Here is a 21,794-nt window from a genome sequence, read left to right as displayed (position 1 = left end):
ATATCTAAAAACCTGATAATCTGTATAGTACCTGGATATTTTCTCTCTGAACCCTGCTTATACAGGTACTATACAGATTATCAGGTTTTTAAATATATCAGATAGGGATTATGTTCATTAGATAGGACTGCTCTATTATGGGTATACCTTGACGATTGGTGGAGCAGCTTAATATACATTTTTTTGCAAAAAAAACATTAACTAAATACCCTGTATTTTTTTTCATTTTTTTGACTAGCACTTGCTTATTTACTGTGACTTTTTTACAACAGAGTATTTTTGACCTCGCTGTGCGCTTTTGGGTCTTCAGGGAGCCTCTATATGTGCTGATCACCCCACATTTGGCTCTGAATTCCCCCAATACAAGATGGATCCAATCACTGGTAAAAACTGTTATTGAAAGACCTAGATCCATGAAAACCATGGCAGCATCATGAAAGATTCAGTCCTTGTGTGTGATCCACTGTTAAAATATTATATATATATATATTTTTTTTTTATTTATTTATTTTTTTTCGTGTATATCCTGAGTGTTTACCCTGCAGCCCCTTATGTGTAAGAAATCAGTCGCATGTCTAATACGGAGTCTCGTGACATGGAGGACAACTTTTTTTTTTTTTTTAAACCACTAAATTTCATTAAAAAATACAGTTCAACTCTTCCTGTAATTATTGACCTGGGAGAATCTTGTGTTCATACTACTCATGCAGTAACACAAGGCTGATGTTAGTTTTTGTTTTTTGGTGTTTTTTAGGGGGGGCGTGGATGGGGTTGCCACTGAACTACTACTGCAATTTCTTTTGTTTCAGTAAATTTTTGCATGGCATGCTGTGTATTATTCATTGGTAGAATTTTGGAGCTTCTATGACGTTTTGTCTGCTTCATGTGTGTTTTTTGTTAGGGATTTCTTAAGTGTAGAAACTTAATTTTTTCTTTTTTTTTTTTTAGTTTTTTCTTTTTTTACTTTTGTGTTTTGAATAATTTTAATGCTCATTAGTTATCTATGGACTTTGATACCAAATATGTTTGATTTTTGCTGTTTTACTTGTTTTTATTTTTGTCATATGTACCTTATTAAAAACTTTATTTTTGTTGCGCCACTTACTGATCACATTCATCTACTTTATATTCTGATCGGACAATTCTGAATGCAGCAATGGCAATGGTGTATATATTTTAGTACAGACCAAAAGTTTGGACACACCTTCTCATTTAAAGATTTTTCATGACTATGAAAATTGTACATTCACACTGAAGGCATCAAAACTATGAATTAACCCATGTGGAATTGTATACTTAACAAAAAAGTGTGAAACTGAAATTGTCTTATATTCTAGGTTCTTCAAAGTAGCCCCCATTTGCTTTGACTGTTTTCCACACTCTTGGCATTCTCTTGATGAGCTTCAAGAGGTAGTCACCGGGAATGGTTTTCACTTCACAGGTGTGCCCTGTCAGGTTTAGGCAAGGTTCACACTTGCGTTGTGCAGTCCGTTCAACACATCCGTTAAACGGACTGCACTAACGCAAGTGCCGACTTTGGCACTGCACTAGCGCAGATGAGCATCTGCTATCTCCATCTGCGCCATGTGGGGAAATAAGCGGGCTCAGCACCAGAGAGAACATCAAAGGCAGGGACATGACCTTGGACATACCTATACGTCCAAGTTCATGAAGGGGTTAATTGGTTATTTTGTGTGAAATTGTGCCTTTTTGATTGTGCAGAAATGACTTTGCACTTTGGCGCTAGAGGAAAACTGTCCCCTGGCAAGAGGATCCTGGTGAGGTGCAGGTCACCAGAAGTGACCATCCCTGTGAGCGATCTCATTAATCACCCAGCAGAGGCCTCTGGCTAGAAATAATCACTAGTGTGACCAATATGTGTGAAGACTAAATTCAGAGGATTTGTTGTATTAGCCAAATTGTGATAGACAAAAAAAAAAAACAGGAAAAATAGTGAAAAAAGTTGAGACAGTAGGAAAAAATAGAATTGGAAAATCAGGAAAGATTAAAAAATAAAGTAAATGAGAACTAAATGTATATTTTCTTCTCACTTTACACTGGCATTTTTCGTATTCATGGGGAAATGTCATTTGATTGCTTATTCCAAATCCTGTAATATTTCCGCCTTGCAGCACTGTAGATTGTCACAGGCTGGGCTTTACAGGAGAATACATTTTACTAACTTTTTTTAAAGTACGTTCTGATCTCGAGTCATAACTTGATGGATGAATGAGTTGTAGGAACTTTGATCTTGTGCAAGCCTAGATGGGTCTACAGGGTCTTCACCATTATCTTGATATTGTCCAGACATTTGGTTTCTGGTCTTCCTCTTTGCTTTGTTCCTTCAGTTTTTCTGACCAGTGTCTTTCTCCAGCGATTGCAGTCTTCGTAAGATGTGTCCAAAGTAGGCAAGTTTGGGGGTAAGTTGCCAGCGGGTATGGAGTATCCTGGGATGTCAAACACTGTTCTAGTGGAGAGGGGGAAACTGACGGAAGGGCAACTTGTTTCCATGGGCCACTGGGGAAGAGACTATTGTGGTCACGGGAAAGGTGTTTCACTGAGGAGGAATAGAATAAGATGGTGATGGGTAGTTATAAAAATGAATACATGGGGAGCGGGATAAAGAAAAAGTGGGTGTAGACAGGGAGGGCAACCACATTAAAGTCAATGCATCTTGACTAAGATGTGGGAAGGTTCCATAGGATCTTTGGGAAAGATTTGAGGTCTGGAGAAGATTAATTAGCCAGTGAAAATGGAGCTTTATTACCTCCCAGATGGAAATGAATCAAATCCCCTGTCCAGAAGTTTACGTTGGAGAAGTCACACTGCTGGGTAGCTCGGACAAAGATCGCATCACAATGCTCAAACTTTCTGGCAGCTCTCATGACCCAATTGTGACCGCAGCACAGAAATGCTTGCTTGGGTCAGGAGAGCAGTTAACCACTCTGAGCATTGTGTTAAGATCCCTGTCCGCCATGTGACTCTTCCTTTAGCCTGAGGCTTGTGTGGATCTTTCAGAAACTGAAACAAACAAAGCTGAAATTACAGTTTGAAGTCACCTCTGTATATAGGAGATATAGGGAAGAAATTATTGTGATTACTTGTATTATAGACCTAAGACATACCAAGTAGGTGAGCCCCCCCCCACTCCGACATATGTTTCACAAACTCAAGGATTCATGGTAGCCAAATCTTCCACTAAAAGAGAAAATAACCTAACATGCCAAATATGTAATATCTGCACCACAGGTGTGGATTGAGTAGGCCCAGGGTTGGACTGGCCCACGAGAGAACCGGAGAATCCTCCGGTGGACCCTGGCTTCTCCTTCAATAGAATTCATAGTGCAAACCTTGCAGTTCCAAGGGGGCTTTTCAGTGGGGTAGAAAGGTGGGTCCTCAGAATCATATTCTTCGGTGGGCCCAATGTTCTTCAGTCTGACACAGAGTAGGCCACTTTGTTTTCTGGAAATAAAATCCAAAATAAATCTGCAGTCCAGATCTGCCCCATGTGAGCATTGTTCTGGCTCTGTGTTTTATATACGTTTAAGACAAAAAAGTAAATGGTAGAATGACTTAACGGCACCCCTTTGGCGTACGTCCATCACCGTAGTCGTTGGAGAATGATATTTGTCTATTTCACGCCAATACTAAACACTCAACCTGTCGATGCCGTGTACGGCCATCTTTATTCACATGATCTTAAATCAATATAAAGGCACTATTGTGTATGTAGGGGTGATGGGGAAGATATGATTGTGATAACTGTATGAGGAGCGGCTATAAGGGATATGTGGTGGTGTTGCTGCACGTCGTGTTATGTAGAAGAGGTTCACACAACACGTTAGATCCCCTCTTACTATGATCCTCAGACTTTTCTTCAATATATTAATGCGTGTATCCATGTCTGTGCCTTGTGTAGGGTGGAGGGATCCAAATAAAAAACTCTAGTATCTTGGAGTTTTGTTTAGAACTCTTATTAGAAACCATGTTTTTGAGTTTCAAAGTAGGACAACTAGAGAATTGTTTCAAATGTACCGTATTTGGATTATAAGATGCTATGGATTATAAGCAATAAAAAGAGAGAACAGGGGCGTGCATGAGCGGGACCTGTGGTGTTAAGGAGGATAAGTGGAGCTGTAGAGCCACTAACCTTGAGAGGTTATGCACCCCTGCATAACCTCGGTCTGCAGTGTTCAGGGGGACTGCAGTGCATGCTGGGAGTCACGTGACTGCAGGTCCTAGTGGTCACGTGATGGAAGGTCCTGAAGCAACGATGAGGTGCCTGTGTGAGCAGCTCCTGCCACATGCATGCAAGTGACAATAATAAAAGGATGAATGCAGTCTAGTGGGGTGCTGGGCTGGTGATAAGAGCCAGGAAGGATTAAAGGTGCAAACCTTTATTGAATCCTATTTAAGTCCACAACGCGTTTCAACAGCGTTCTGCCGTCTTCATCAGGTGGCATATCAAAAATGGGGGGCTAACAGGATATTTAAAAGAGGAACCAATGAGAAAGGGCAATTAATCAAACATTAATCACAAGATGACCAAATGCACCCCTAAGGTGCCAGAAAAGAGAAAAAAAATGCAGCAAGAGCAATTATATCACATGATGTAAAAACTACAAAATATATATATGCAAAGAGATGGAAATAAATAAAATGATAAAAGTATGATTAGAATTAATTTTAATATAACAATAAAAGATAAAACAATAAAAACAACTATCTAACAAAGTTATCGATTTTAAGGTTTAGACCCTTTGGGGCCAGTGTACCAAGTTTAAAAATCCAATAGTTTTCCCAGTTTATCAGATGCCTCAAACGGCCTGGGGCATTAGCGGGTATTTGACCAATAATAGTGAGACTCGAGTAACTAGGTTTCTTTTGGTGGGTGACACAGAAATGCTTAAGGTACCTTCACACAACGATATCGTTAAAGATAACGTTGCAACATCACGCTTTTTGTGACGTAGCAACGATCCTGCTAACGATATCTTTGTGTGACAGCGACAAACGATCAGGCCCCTGCTGGGAGATCGTTGGTCGTGAGGAATGATCAGGAACTTTTTTTTGGTCGCTGATCACCCGCTGTCATTGCTGGATCGGCGTGTGTGACGCTGAGCCAGCGATGTGTTCACTTAGTAACCCGATGTTTACCCTGGTTACAAGTGCAGGGCCACGCTTAGTAACCTGATATTTACCCTGGTTACCATTGTAAAAGTAAAAAAAAAAAAAAAAAAAAAAAAAAACCAGTACATACTCACATTCCGATTTCTGTCACGTCCCCCGGCGTCAGCTTCCCTGCACTGTCAGCGCCGGCCGTAAAGCAGAGCACAGCGGTGATGTCACCGATCTGCTTTACGGCCGGCGCTTACACAGTGCAGGGAAGCTGACAGCGGGAGACATGACAGAAATCGGAATGTGAGTACCGTATTTTTCGGACTACAAGACGCACTTTTCCCGCCCAAAAATGGGGGGGAAAATGGGGGGTGCGTCTAATAGTCGCAATGCAGGCTTACCGTGGCGGCCGAGGTGCGGTGGCAGAGGTGCGGCGGCAGAGGAGGCGCAGTAAGCGGGGTCCCTTTCTCCGGTGAGGTGATGCAGCAGCCCGGTAAGCAGCAGAGCCGGGTGAATCCTGTTATCGGTGGTGACGGCCATTTTCCTGAAGCCCCGGGAAGCAGAGCGCTTCATCTGCACACACACGGCCTCAGGAAGATGGCCGCCCCCACCGATAGCAACAGGATTCAACCGGTTCTGCTGCTTACCGGGCTGCTGCATCACCATATTGGGGAAAGGGACCCCGCTTACTGCGCCTCCTCTGCCGCTGCACCTCTGCCGCTGCACCTCTGCCGCTGCACCTCTGCCGCTGCACCTCTGCCGCTGCACCTCTGCCGCTGCACCTCTGCCGCTGCACCTCTGCCGCTGCACCTCTGCCACCGCACCTCTGCCGCCACGGTAAGCCTGCATTGCTTGCACGGTAAGCCTGGGACCCCTCTCACGCCATACCTCTCACTGCGCCTCCTCATCCCAGCACCTCCTCATCCCAGCATCACCCCACCTCTGCCGACACCATGCCTCCTGTGACCCTGCTCTGCCACCGCCAGCCCTCAGGTATGATACTGTAAATTCGGACAATAAGACGGACCCCATCTTATAAAAAATCTTTTTTTCTGCAATTTTCACCCCAAATTTGGGGTGCGCCTTATGGTCCGGTGCGTCTTATAGTCCGAAAAATACGGTATGTACTGTTTTTTTGTTTTTTTTTAACTTTTACAATGGTAACCAGGGTAAATATCGGGTTACTAAGCGCGGCCCTGCACTTAGTAACCCGATGTTTACCCTGGTTACCCGGGGACTTCGGCATCGTTGAAAACTGTTTCAATGATGCTGAAGTCTTTCCCCTAATCGTTGGTCGCTGGAGAGAGCTGTCTGTGTGACAGCTCCCCAGCGACCATACAACGACTTACCAACGATCACGGCCAGGTCGTATCGCTGGTCGTGATCGTTGGTAAATCGTTTAGTGTAACGGTACCTTAAGAAACACTGTAGGAAATAACCATTATGGATGTTTTGACGGTGTTGATTTAAACGGGCATGCATTGTTCGGATTGTGTGGCCCACATATTGTATTCCACAAGTGCATTGTAACAGATAGATAACATAATTTGACAGGCAATCCACGTGACACTTCATAGTATAGTTGGCGCCTGTTGTGTTTGATGAAATAGATTTGCCTCCATTAATAATGGAGGAACAGCACAAACATTTAGGTGTCTTACTTGCAAAACAACCAGGGTGTGAGGGGATGCTGATTATAGGGGAGGAGGAATTGAATGTGGTCTTACTAGGAGCCAACATGTTGCATAAACTGTTTTTTTTTCCTACAAAATAATTTTCGGTTTCATCGAGATGTCTAGAAAGTACTGGGTCACTTTTTAAAATAAACCAGTGTTTTTTTGAGCAATTCTCGGATGAAACTACAGTTGTAGGTAGTAACAACTCTGCTTGGTTCTATCCAAAACCGTAGTATCACTACTAGTGTTTGAATTTATCTTGTTTAATACAATCTACTTTGGGAAAAAAACATTTTATGAAAGGCATCTTGTAATAAGTTTGGGTTAGCCTTTCTGCTGTAAATGTTTCTGGAGTGCTTGAGATTGTTAAAAAATCAGTGATTAGTGCAGTTGTTTCGAATTCTCCAACATTGGCCGTGAGGCACGTTCGTGATCCATTTAGGAAGATGGCCGCTCTTAAAATGGAGGTAACTGTTTCACGTCAACATGTTTAAAATGTGTAGAGGTTTTAAATGTACGAGTTGAATCTACTTTTACCAACAAATCAAGAAATTAAATATCTGTGTCAGAGTAGCTGAAAAAGAGCGGCTCCATGGGTTTTCGTTCGATCTCAATGAATTTTAAAGCCTCCTGTTCAGATCCTGTCCAAATCAGAACTAAGTCATCAAAGCGACGGTAAAATGCTATTCGCTTTTGTGCCAGAGGGGATTGCGCGATGAAGACTGACTCGAATGCCCCCATGAATAAATTAGCATAACTAGATGCAAACCTCGTCCCCATCGCGCAGCCCTTAATCTGGCGGTAAAAAGACTTCTCAAATGAAAACACTTTAATAAGAATAAAAACTATAGCGGTCTCTAAAATTTCCCTTTGGGTGGGAGGTAGTTGGTCTTCCAGTGAAAAAAACAAAACAAAGAAAAGCAACTTTTTTTTTTTTATGGCTTCCATACCTAAATTATGGGGTATGTTGCTGTATAAGGCACTAACATCCATGGTGAGGAGAATACATTTTGGTAAAGGGGAATAGACTGAAGATGTCCAATAAGTTGAGCAGAGTCTCTTGGATAAGAATCCAATTGTAGAACATATTTTTGGAGGAATAAATCAGTGTAGTGGGAAAGATTACAGGTGATGGATCCTGTTAAGGCTGGCGGAACGCACCAAGTAAATATAGCTATAGCAAAGGTGCGTTCGCAGCCCGGGGTCCACCGTGCAGGAATTGAACCTGCTGCTAGTTAATGGCGGTACAATACCAGAATAGACATGGGTTCCGTCACCCAGTCTGTATAGGAGCGAACTCTTGCTTCAGAGTCGCAGGGAATCAAGGAAACATTATGCCCTGTTAGCAGTCACACGGTGCAGCAAATGAATACTAGTGGGATCCCTGCAAATCACTCCCACCATGCTGGTGATTGATCCCGCTCTGACCCTCGGTGGCTTTTGAGTCCACGCCTGAGGAAGCCCTGAGTCAGATGCTGGGCTCAAGCGGGAGTTCCCACCGTACACCTGACCAATTGTCAGGAGTAATTGAAGGATAGCCGCACAGTGCGTACAGCGGCGCACTGGCGGTCACTCTGGTTAGACGTAGTACAGACAGTTCTCTTGTGTGTAGATTAGCCCTGTCTGGCGCTTAACTCCAACATTGGTGAGCATTCAATATCGCTAGGAATGGGAATGATTAGGAGCAATCACCAGAACAGGCATACAACCACACACAATAACAGGTTTATACTAGCGCATGGCCGTTTTTATAGTAGCGCTCCAGGACCTTCCAGATGGTCCAATAGGAGCCGCAACAGGACCTGAGCATGTGACCTCCGACCTCCAATGGGAGGTCGTCCTGTGGGCATGCTCAGTATGGGAAAAGCTGGACTTGGTCCCAGAAACGCCTGCTCGCTGCTGATCAGTGCTTGCTACAAAGGCAGAACCTGGAAAGGCAGCAGTATCCAAGCGCACCGTATCAGCTTGAGCCAGACGCTGGGATCTATGTCTCTGCTGAGCAGGTTCTGCTGCGGCTGGAGGAGAAAGGGAGACCACAGTAGACATGGTTCGAGATTGCCCCTGTGCAGCGGCGGGAACTCAACACCTAACAGAGCCAATTCCAGATATTATTGGCCGGCCAGGGTGTTTTTTTTTTTGTTTTTTTTTTAAATTTGGGCAAAAAATAGAAATATGGAACCTGATAACGGGAATGTTTAAAAAGCAGTCGTTGGACAGGTTCTCTCATGGAGTCTTTCCATCCTTTGTATTCTCCCTGGATTGGGAAGAAGTTGTTTTTTTTTTTTTTTTTTTTTTTTTTTTTTTTTTTAAATCTGAAAGCAAATCACCAATTTGAAGGACTGAATTTATATATAATCATTCTCGGTGAACCTTTTTATCCTAAATTTTTTTAATTATTTTCCATTTGAGATTACCTTTTGCAAAACTTTATTTGTAATTTAAAGAACCACCTGGATGTTTGCAGCTTCTATGAATTGACACTATAGCACAATGTAAAAAAAAGCTTGTGATTTTCTTTTTTAGTTGATGTAGTCTTAAGGCTGCCGTCACACTATCAGTATTTGGTCAGTATTTTACATCAGTATTTGTAGCCAAAACCAGGAGTGGGTGATAAATGCAGAAGTGGTGAATATGTTTCTATTACACTTTCCTCTATTTGTTCTACTCCTGGTTTTGGCTACAAATCCTGATGTAAAATACTGACTAAATACTGCTAGTGTGACGGCAGCCTTAAAACATTTGTCCCCCTCTAGGTGTCTTAAATCCATCTCCCACTAACTTATTCCTTGATAATGTTTCTTTCTTGCGACATCTTGAGCTTATTGTCTGGGACACTTTGGATCACCAGCGCAATCATGGGCAGGTAAGATTATGGAGGTTTGAGGCATCGTTGGTATTTCTTCTTTTCGCTGTGATGCTTTCGCCTTCTGACCTGGTGTCATGTCTGGGGCACACAGCGCTTATTCCTCCCCTCCTGGACAACCATCCATGTTGGAGTCAATCTGCTGTATCTGCTCAATGCTGAACAGGTCAGGTGATGGCATATGGAAAGTTTCCCAAGGCTGGAGGTCTGAGTTAATGTCAGTTGCCTTCACAGATGCCAATATTAGATCTGATGTGACCCTGGGGAAGGGAAGGAGCCGTGATGAGTGCTGATCACCCCACCTCTGGCTTTATTCTCCTCTAGCACAAGATGGGGACCAATGGCTGGTAACACCTCAACTGTTGTCGAAAGGCCTCGATAGTAAGAAAAACCGTTAACACAACTTGTAGTCTGGATTTTGAATTCTGTCTCACAATTAATACATCAATGTTTCGGCCTATTGGCCTTTATCAAGGTTATGTATATAAAGTCATATAGGAATATATCATTTATTTAAGTCTCAAACACAATGAACATTGGTATATCTATACAAAGTGAGTTACTGAATATTAATCATGAGAAAATAATGTATGAATACAAGAATTCTATCTGATTTGTAGAAATTGAGCCATTTTCCCGCTTGAAGTAAAACCACCACTGTGGGACAGAAGAGGACATGGTAGTGTATAGAGGCAGAAATATTAATAAACTTCCCAAAGGGAAGATTACCAGCTGACAGAGAAAAGGTTTCTAATTTTTAAGGCAGACAAGATTCCCTAATTGAAAGTCCATGTCAACCAAAGGTATCGGGATGAATCCACAGAAATACAAAATAATCCTTATTATGGTTACTAAACAAACATTTGGAGACAGGCCATACAGCAAAAACCATATCGCATAAAAGATTGTAGGTCGTAGTCTGTTAGTCCCTTGGGGCTCAAAGTATTCAATTCATGAATCCTAAAGGCTTCCCTACGTTTAAGTAGAGCAATGCGATCGCCTCCGCTGCGTGGGGGAGTGACCTGTTCAATTATTTGAAACCGTAGTTGTGCTATGTTATGTCCTTTGGAAATAAAATGATGTATGGGGAGTAGTAGGTTTTTACACCTGATAGTGGACTTATGTTTTGATATTCTGTCCTTTATCGCTTGGGTGGTTTCCCCCACGTATAGTAGACCGCAAGGGCACTTGGATCAGGTAAACGACAAAATTCGAATCACAAGTAAAGAAGTTGTCAATGTTGTATCGTTTGCCCGTGTGTGGATGAAAGATGACCACCTTTAAGAACATTATTGCATTGATTACAGTTTAGACAGGGAAAAGTACCCTTTTTAAGATTGCGTAGAAAGCGTTGGGTGGAAGGGACACGAGAAGGGCCAATATCGGCGTGAACTAGAGTATCCCTTATGTTGTGAGCTCTTCGAAAACCAGGGAGAAAGGGGTTCTTAAACTCTTCAATGGTAGGGTACGCCGTCCTTAGGATATGCCAGTGTTGGCGAATGGATCTATGGATTCTATATGCTGCAGGGTGGTATTGATGTACAAATGGGATCAGCTGTCCCATGGAATTTACTTCTCTATTAGTGGCTTGCTGTATGGTGTTAAGAACTTGTGGACGATGACCTGTCCTGGAATTTGGACTTCATTTCAACGGTTCGTTGTTGTTGTTTCAATAGGGGATCGGAGACCATTTTGTTAACCCTATGTATCTGAGACCTGGGTATAGATTTAATCATGTTTCGTGGATGGAAACTATCATAATGTAGTAGGCTATTCTGATCAGTTGGTTTAGAGAATAGATCGGTACTAAGGTTGACATGGTCATCTTTCATGACCATAGTGTCTAAGAAGCCAATCTGATTGCGGTGATAGGTCATAGTGAAATCGAGGCCCGGCCAGGAGGTTTTGAGGAAGTGGAAAAAGGTTTCCAAAGATGTGAGGTCGCCTTTCCAGATGCAGAAGATGTCATCTATGTATCTATTCCATAACACACTGTGGGTGTGGAAGAGACTAAAATAAATCAGGGTATCTTCAAAATGGGCCATATAGGCGTTGGCGTACGGGGGTGCTACATTTGATCCCATGGCCGAACCTTTAATCTGAAGGTAAAACATGTCTTCAAAAAGAAAAAAGTTGTTAGTAAGGACAATGGAGAGGAGGTCACAGCAGAATTCAATGAGGTTAGGATCCATTTTGGAAGTGGATAGGAGGCAACGGGTGGATTTGATGCCATGAGAATGGGGTATAGATGTGTATAAATCCTTCACGTCGAAGGAGACTAAAATGGAATCGGTGGGTACAGGACTGATAGTTTGAATGCTGTCCAGGAAAGCTCCCGTGTCTAGGAGAAAGGACATGGTATTACGGATCAATGGTGTAAGGATTTTTTTCCAAATAGATAGAAATTGGAGCTAAAAGAGAATCTGTGGAGGCTATCGGTCTCCCTGGGGGTTTTTGTAAGTTCTTGTGGATTTTGGGGAGTATATACATGACTGGTGTGATAGGGTGTTGTTTGGACAAAAAAATCGCGAGTCTGGTGTCTAATAGGCTTTGATGCTGGAAACGGTCTAGGGTGGTTTGGATTAGGGCCTGAATTTGACTGGATGGATTGGCAAGTAGTGCTTTATGTGGTTGAATCACTAAGCTGGCGGTATACTTCAGTTTTGTATAGTGATTTGTCCATCACAACAATGTCTGCTGGTTTGATAACTAGATCTTTGTCTTGTTGAAGAGATTTGAGGGCCTGTCTTTCTGGAGTAGATGCTTTGGAGGGGTAGTATAGTTTGCCTCTCAGTATCCTGGCGTAGTGTTTGAAATGAGGATTTAACAAACTGAATAAAGGTTTCTAAGGCATGTGAGCCTGTGGGTGGTCTGTAAGTACTTTTATTACGTAAATCCAAGCTGGTTATAGGGATGCCGGCAGAATGTGTGGTTGGAGGTGTTAGTGGGGTTACTCTGTCTCGGCAAAATGTAGTTTGATTCTGAGTGTCCTATAGAATTTTTGTAAATCCATGTCTAATCTGAACGTGTTGTTTTTATAACTGGGGCAATAGGACAAACCCTTTTGTAGTACACTATATTCTGCTACCCCGAGAGATTTGGAGGATATATTCACAACCAATGAGTTCGTACCTGGGAACTAGTCACCCGAACCAAGTCCATGTTTCTTTGTCCACCAGATCCCCATCTGGTCCTCTTCGTCATCCTCCCGATCGCCGTTGTCTGCCTAAAAAATGTCCACGATTGGAGTATCGCTCTGACCTTTCCTGATCTGAGTCTGAGGTAGTTAAATCATGGAAGAGCGATGGCCCTCTTGTCTGTAGGTCCTTTTGGATGTCTATTTGTCTTGCCATCTATATACTGTCAAGTTCGTAATCTTCCAGGTCCCTCTGGAACTTGGTTCTTTTCTTTTGTTCAATATCACGACGGTGTAGAGTGATGTTGGCGTCAATCTTTTTAAGGGAGGTGAAGTCCTCTATAGAGATGGTTGATGAAAGTTGTCTCTCTATGTTCTTGATTTTTTTTTTTCTTGGGTGATTTCTTTGTGTAGGTATTCTAATGTGAGAACATAAGGTCTTTTTCTGTATACTATATACAGGAGGAGATGACATACAGGTATATACTATATACAGGGGAGATGACACACAGGTATATACTATATACAGGGGAGATGACACACAGGTATATACTATATACAGGAGGAGATGACATACAGGTATATACTATATACAGGGGAGATGACACACAGGTATATACTATATACAGGGGAGATGACACACAGGTATATACTATATACAGGGGAGATGACACACAGGTATATACTATATACAGGAGGAGATGACATACAGGTATATAGTATATACCTGTATGTCATCTCCTGTATACAGGAGATGACATACAGGTATATACTATATACAGGGGAGATGACACGCATATATACTATATATAGTATATACCTGTATGTCATCTCCTCCTGTATATAGTATATACCGGTCATCTCCTCCTCTATATAGTATATACCTGTCATCTCCCCTGTATATAGTATATACCTGTCATCTCCCCTGTATATAGTATGTGTCCTCTCTCCTGTATATAGTATATACCTGTATGTAATCTCCTGCATACAGGGGAGAGGACACAGGTATATACAATATACAGGAGGAGATGACATACAGGTATATACTATATACAGGAGATGACATACAGGTGTAAACTATATATAAGGGAGATGACAAACATGTATATACTGAGGGGAAAAAGGAAAGGTGTGATTTCAAAATGAGGAGTGAGGGAAAATAGTGGAGTGATCGGAAAATGACAGATGTGAGGTCGAAATGACAAGTGTTAGGGGGGAATGAGAGGAGTGAGGGGGAAAAAGAGGCGTGATGGGAAAATAAGAGACGTGAGGTGCTATAACTAACCACAGATATTTACTATGCCCAGGCAACGCCGGGCTCTTCAGCTAGTATCAATAAATATAAATTTGTATATTTTTTTTTTTTTAGCCTTTTTTTGTGTGCGAATGTTTGTATGTCCTGTGAAAATGGGACTAGAATGTTGTTAAATCTGAGGTTTAGGAGAAGCTTGTTGGATTAATTAAAACTATGGATTATTGAAGTCTATCACAATAATACTAAAGCTGTGATTTATTTTCTGTGTAAGATCTCCCTGTCCGACTCCGGTCGTCTTCTGCTCCGGCTGCTGTGTATTTACATCAGTTACAATGTGACTCCCCCACATCTCCCCCTATGAAGACCCCTTGTCCCACTGGTTTCTCACCACAGGAGGCTCCATATTCCTGATCCCTCCTGACTGTTGAGAACAGAAGACTTGTTGTCACGTAGCACCTTCCCCACTGGATGTTTCTGCTCCTGAGGAACAGAAGATTTACATACGAGCTAAAAAGATCTGTTTGGATCAAATAGGCTTTGAAAAAGAATGTATGGAACTGACCAGGAGATCTGAAAATTGAGGATATAGTCGAAAAATAAGATAATTGTATCTAAGAAGGAGGGGAACGAGCAGGTATGATTTCTCAACATTCAATAGTCAGTGGCGTAATTTGCAGGAGGTGATCCAAAGACATTGGAAGATCTTGCTTACAGATCCAGTGCTAAAAAAGATCGTACCGACTTCTCCCCAACGTGTTGCCAGACGTTCAGCAAATTTCAAAGACCTTCTGGTACACACCGTCATTATGATCCCAAAAGAAATTCAAGAATTAAACCTTTGGCTCTTGGCTTCTTCCTGCGGCTTATGTAAAGCTTGTTTGAATTTTGGATAAATCCCAAAAATTCGGGAACTTTGATGGATCACGACAATTTGACATCCGCAAGCATCTTGCATGTACCTCGAAAGGGGTAGTTTATCATGTGGAGTGCCCATGTGGGAAAGTTTATGTGGGTTTGACCACAAGGGAATTAAAAATTCGTGTGAGGGAACATGTCTTAGGTTAATGCATATTGCTTTATTGAATATCTAACGATCCCTGTGTGGCATTTAAAAAAAAAAAAAAATCAGGTTCCTCGCATCATGTTCTCATACACTTTATGCAGTATTAGCCCTCTGTGTCTGTACTGCTACATACTTAGGCAGGTAACTGGTTCATGCAGCTTTACATGAACACCTGAGCCTTACACTATGGCCGGTCCGAATAACTAAAGCAATTGTTACCGTCCACCTCTCGTGTCTCCCCTTTTCCTCATAGTTTGTAGCTTGCGAGCAGCAGGGCCCTCACTCCTCCTGGTATCTGTTTTGAACTGTATTTCTGTTATGCTGTAATGTCTATTGTCTGTACAAGTCCCCTCTATAATTTGTAAAGCGCTGCGGAATATGTTGGCGCTATATAAATAAAAATTATTATTATATTATTATTAAAGCCTCATCTTCAATTGTAATAGCTTTTTCAAGACACTCCCAAGGCATTTAAAAAAATACCACAAATGCAACCCTTGTGGTCTACGCATGAGAGCCATTGACCAGGTAGATTCGTGAGTCGGGAGGAGATATTGGAAAATCACTTGCACAATTAGTGCCCAAACGATAAATCCAGCGACATTCTAAGTCCGGCTGGACTAAATGAGAATATGGGTTTTTCTGCTTTTTTTTTTTTTTGTAATTGGCATCCTTTTTAATAATAGAAAGAAAGGAGGGAATTCTTTGTCTGTTTATAATAGGTTTGTACTATTTTTATATTTTTTGAATATTAATCTTTTATTCCACCATAACCTTCCATACTATCCCTGTGTGCTAGCAAAGTGATTGTATATTGGAAGGGACTATATAATTATCTATGGAGAGCGGTCTCCCACGTCACTGTTTGGGATTTAAACACAGGATTGTAATAGGTTTTTGAAGGATTACAACTTTCAATAAGGTATTGTATATGAATAAATGTGTTAATCCTCAAATAACACTATATACCATCAATTTGTGGTTATAAGGAATGGTTTGTATTGCTGGCTTTTTTTTTCGTGTAGGGAATATTCTGGAGTCCCCTAGACGGTATTTTGCTCTTTTGTTTTTTTTTTTATGATTGTTAATTGTCTTGATTAATAAAAATTTAAGTTTTTTTCTATGTGATTGGGATCTCTTCTTTGTCCTATACATTTAAAGATGTGGGATATGTTGATAAAGATTTACATAGTAGTATTACACGGTTGTTATGATCTGGTGGCCTAGGAGCAGCATGAGACGTACTCTGGAGAAGGTGGCACCTGTACTGACCGCAAACCCTGAACCTAGCAGCGCAACTAGAAGTAGCCGTGGGGGTACCTAACACTCCCTAGACCCCTCGACACCGCCTAAGGACTAACTTCCCCTAAAGACAGAAACGGGAAAACTATCTTGCCTCAGAGAAAATCCCCAAAGGATAGATAGCCCCCCACAAATATTGACTGTGAGAGGAGAGGGAAATAACATACGCAGACATGAAATCAGAATTTATCATAGGAGGCCATACTAGCTAAAAAGCAAGAATAGAACAGAGCACTATGCGGTCAGTATTAAAACACTAGAAAATATCCACCACAGAAAATACAAATCACCACATCTGACTAAAGACATGGAGGGTATATCTGCATCTCCAGAGACACAGCTTGGCTGCAAAAAAATCCTTCACAGACAAAGCTGGACAAGACAAAACATGAATATGCACAGAACTATAAGGTCCACAGCAGGTGGACAGCAAAAACAAAGCCAGGACTTATCTTTGTAGAAAAGCACAGCAAACAGGAGAGACCAGAAGGGATGTGAATCCTCCAAAAACAATGGACAACTGGCACTAACTAAAGGATAAAGCAAGGCTATATAGCCCAGCCCAAATTGCAAAAAATAGATACACCTGATAAATGCTGCGATCCAACTACCGCAGCACTACCACTCATAACCACCGGAAGGAGCCCAAGAGCAGAATTCACAACCCACAGTGCAGAAATCCGTCACCAGTGATGTTTCAATTTACCCTATAAATCTACACAATGTTTATTACAATCAGATTACTTTTTGCCGTTGTCTTGCGTTTTTATAGCATTTTCTTCTGATCTAATATTGGAGATGTTAATTCCTCCTTTGCAGATTATGGAGAATCTTAGACTGGAGACGAGAAGATGCCGGTCATTTCGTAAATGAACTAAAGTATTACAGAAAATTAAAAATTATTAAATTTGTAATGTATTGAAGTTGGGCAATAAAATCCAGCAATTGATTTTCTGTAAAATCAATTAACAGTCAGCACGAAGGTAAAAAATACTCCTGCCAGTATTTTTTTGATGAAAAAGGCGAAGTAGAAAAAAAAGGTGGTGTACTTTAGGGGTGCGGCTAAGTTATCAAAGTTAGATATGGAATCAGTCATGACCACGTATAGCCAAGACTGGGTCTTCTCCATAAGAAATCTGCCACCCCCCACTACCGTGCCACCTAAACCTCAGCTTGCCAATCATTAAAATTTAAAACAAAACACATTAATTTCTTTGTTAATAAAACAGCCGCTGTGGCCAATTTATCCAAACAATTACATAAATAACATGTAAACAATTACATAAGTAAAAAAACTTGAGGGGAGGGTTTTTGGAGCTAAAAAATCTGGCTCACAATAGGCAAAGCCACCACCAAATTTTAAAACCAAACACTTTTTACCCTCAGCCGTGACCACCAGCTTGAGGGCACCATGTAACCCGTTTCGGGCAAACAAACCCCAAAGCTCCCGAGGTAAACTCCCCATCCAGAGCCTGTAAACAAAAGCCAGATCAACCCCATAAAACATCATCATCAACTCCAAGAACCCTACCCCCCGCCACACACTAACAGCCCTGACCACCTCAGGCTCGTGAGTGCCCCACCACCGTTACAGCTCTTTCGACACCTTCCTGTAGCGCGAGCGCCCACCAATCCATACTGATGTCATTGAGATGAACACCATCATCCCTCCAAAAATTGCCAATCCCTGCCTCCAATTCAAAATGCCTCACGGCAATACCCCCGTTCCGAGATACAAAGCTCGCCACCGCCCTATTCAGCTTCACCCTGGCCCTATTAATCCCTTTTTGAGAACGTGCATCCCGCCACCTCTGCTGTGGCACAATGTCTGACCAGACTGTCAGAACACTGGGAAAAGATACCCATAGTCTCAAAACATTGAAATGGATATCCTGAATCAATTCCCTCACTGGTTTTGCTCCCAAATCGTTTCCTCCTAGATGAACCACGACTATGTCTGGGGGTCAATCCAAACGAGCGGCGCGAGAAAATTCAGACAAAAACCGACACCACAACATACTGTTAGGGCTAGCGGAACGCACCAAATAATAAGACAGATAGTGTATGGTGCGTTCGCAGCCCGGGGTCCACCGTGCAGAGATGGAACCTGCTGCCAAGTAATGACGGACTATATGGTGGTACTCATAAGTATACACACGTGGGTTAAACTTCACCCAGCGTGAAGGAAGCGATCCTGTTGCGTCACAGGACCGCGGTACCGCACATAGAGCGTGAGCAAGTAGTCAGCGAACTCAACCCCAACTAGGATTGAAGTCCGATTAGACCCTTGCTGGCACAACACCGCAACTGGGTGTGTAAGCAAACTGTATAACAATATTAAGGCACAAGAGTGCATGCGGTGCCGCACTGACGAACGCCACTAACCACCCAGGCTTGGGTAAGGAAAGCACAGAGGAAGTGCACGGCGCCGTACTGGCGGTCACAGCAACTGGACGCTGTAATGTGTGATTCGTGCAGTAGGACAAGTCGGGAGCTAGATAGCAGCCATACACCTTCTGCGAACAGACATTCAATAGGGTAGGGGTATCCAAGGACGACTTGCACTCACAACATACACACATTAACAATTGTACACTAGCACATGGCCGTGCGGTCATGCGCAGTTTATATAGCTGCAGCACAGGAAGTGGCCACAGAAACTTTGCCCTTCCAAGACCTGCCAAGAGGACCAATGGAATGTGCTGCAGAGCCTGAGCACATGACCCTCGATCTCCAACGGGAGATCTTGCCCTGGGCATGCTCAGTGTGTGCAGACAAGGACTTAGTCCCAGAGAAGTCCGCTCGCTGCTGACAAGCACTGGCTTTAATGGCAGAAGCTGAAGAAGCAGCAGTAACTCTGTACAGAGTGAGACTGAGCAAGACGCTGGGACCGACGTCCCTGCTGAGCAGGCTCCACCGCGGCCGGACAAGAATGGGAGACCGCAGCGGAGATGGCTCGAGATTCCCCCTGTGCAGAAGCGGGAACTCGAGACCTAACACATACCCCGAAAATTCAACCATCTGATGACCACTTCATCCCTACCAAAACCTAATTGCCTACCATTCGGTCTGGCATCAGCCTGGAGAGCACCCCAATAAACTAATGAATGTCCAACAATCTAAGCCAACAGGGGGGTGTGACCTGGAAAACATAGCACAATTAACACCAGGCCCAAATTTTTTGCCATAGGACAAATAACGGTTCGAACTCCATCTACCAATTTTCTTAATCGCCTTCGCCCCCAAGCCCAAACCATCAGCTTCAGACGTAGCCCCAATTCTAAATGAGTGCGACCCGTAACTATCCGGGTTAACACCCAGCAACCGCAAACCTTTTTTTAATATCTCCGTAAATTGAAAACGCAACAAAAAAAATCCCCTTTTTGGTGTCGTAACAAATGGCCTGACCGCACTTGCCATATACTCCAATATGCCTCCAAACAATGTTGCGGGCACATCAAGCCACCACCCACTCTTTCCAACACAACCTGCTTTCCCCTACCCAGCTGATCAGTCTATGAATGCCTGATCCAAAAAACAATGCCTCCCGCCCAAAAATCAACATCTTCTGCTAAAAGTCCCCCAGTCTTATCTTTATTCGGGGACACCAACTCCCCCAAGCGCAAAGCCCCAAAAAATGCTAATGAAAAAGCCAACTTGAAAAGTACTGCCTCGAAATGAGAACAAATGCTCTACAAGGCCTCGCCCAAGCGCTCCAACATCCCAAATGAAATGGGCCTATGCTTATCGAAAGTCAAATTGCCTTTCCGAAAACCGTTCAGCCTGCCTTATCACAAAATCCTTTGTCAAGTCAACAGCCCCTTGAAGCTTAAAACCAAAGGCCAAACCTGCAATAAATTTATTTAACTTTGCCTATCAACACTAGTAATGCCAAAGTGGCTGAATGGGGTTGGTCAATGTCAGTCCTGTCACTGTCACTCAACCGGGCCACATTGGCCCAACCAACTTTCCCACATGCCCCATGCTGCTTCATAATCTGACCATGTCCGGCTTGACACTGAGGCTTGGATCAACCGACCTCCTCGTCCGCAACAATCTGCCACAAATGCGAAGGACATCCTGTTCCTGTAGCCTGAGTCTGGCGCCAACTCCCGAAAACGCTCCCACTGCAAACGAGACAAAGCATCGGCTATAGAGTATTGAACCCCAGGCACATGTACAGCCGAAATCCATGCATTCAATTCCAGACACCGCAACACCAATGCCCTGACCAACCTGATCACTGGGGGGGAGGAAGAGAGACTGTTAATCACCAACACCACACTCAAGTTATCACAATGAAAACGCACACGTCGATCCCTAAAATTGTCACCCTAAACAAAAACCGACACCACAATTGGAAACAACTCCAGCAACGCCAAATTCTTGGTAAACCCATTCTCGCGCCACCCTTCCGGCCACACCCCAACGCTCAATTTACCTCCACAATAGGCACCATAACCAACTCTTCCCGCTGCGTCGGTGTAGATCTCGCAATCAAAATCCTTCAAATCCTCCTGCTGAATCAACGTCCTGCCATTATAATTTTCCAAAAAATGCTGCTAAACGAGCAAATCCTCCTTATTTTCTCTATGCAAACGGATGAAATGATGAGCTGACCAAACTCCCGCTGTAGCTCTGGACAATCTTCGGCAAAAAATCCTGCCCATAGGCATGATACATAGTTACATAGTTACATAGTTATTAAGGTTGAAGGAAGACTATATGTCCATCTAGTTCAACCCATAGCCTAACCTAACATGCCCTAACATGTTGATCCAGAGGAAGGCAAAAAAAACCCATGTGCAAAGAGTAAGCTCCACATTGGGGAAAAAAATTCCTTCCCGACTCCACATACGGCAATCAGACTAGTTCCCTGGATCAACGCCCTATCAAGGAATCTAGTGTATATACCCTGTAACATTATACTTTTCCAGAAAGGTATCCAGTCCCCTCTTAAATTTAAGTAATGAATCACTCATTACAACATCACACGGCAGAGAGTTCCATAGTCTCACTGCTCTTACAGTAAAGAATCCGTGTCTGTTATTATGCTTAAACCTTTTTTCCTCCAACCGCAGAGGATGCCCCCTTGTCCCTGTTTCAGGTCTATGATTAAAAAGATCATCAGAAAGGTCTTTGTACTGTCCCCTCATATATTTATACATTAAAATGAGATCACCCCTTAGTCTTCGTTTTTCCAAACTAAATAGCCCCAAGTGTAATAACCTATCTTGGTATTGCAGACCCCCCAGTCCTCTAATAACCTTGGTCGCTCTTCTCTGCACCCGCTCCAGTTCAGCTATGTCTTTCTTATACACCGGAGACCAGAACTGTGCACAGTATTCTAAGTGTGGTCGAACTAGTGACTTGTATAGAGG

The sequence above is a fragment of the Ranitomeya imitator genome, chromosome 6 (assembly GCF_032444005.1).
Source record: "Ranitomeya imitator isolate aRanImi1 chromosome 6, aRanImi1.pri, whole genome shotgun sequence".
NCBI lineage: Eukaryota > Metazoa > Chordata > Amphibia > Anura > Dendrobatidae > Ranitomeya > Ranitomeya imitator.
Note: the sequence above shows the minus strand (reverse complement) of the source record.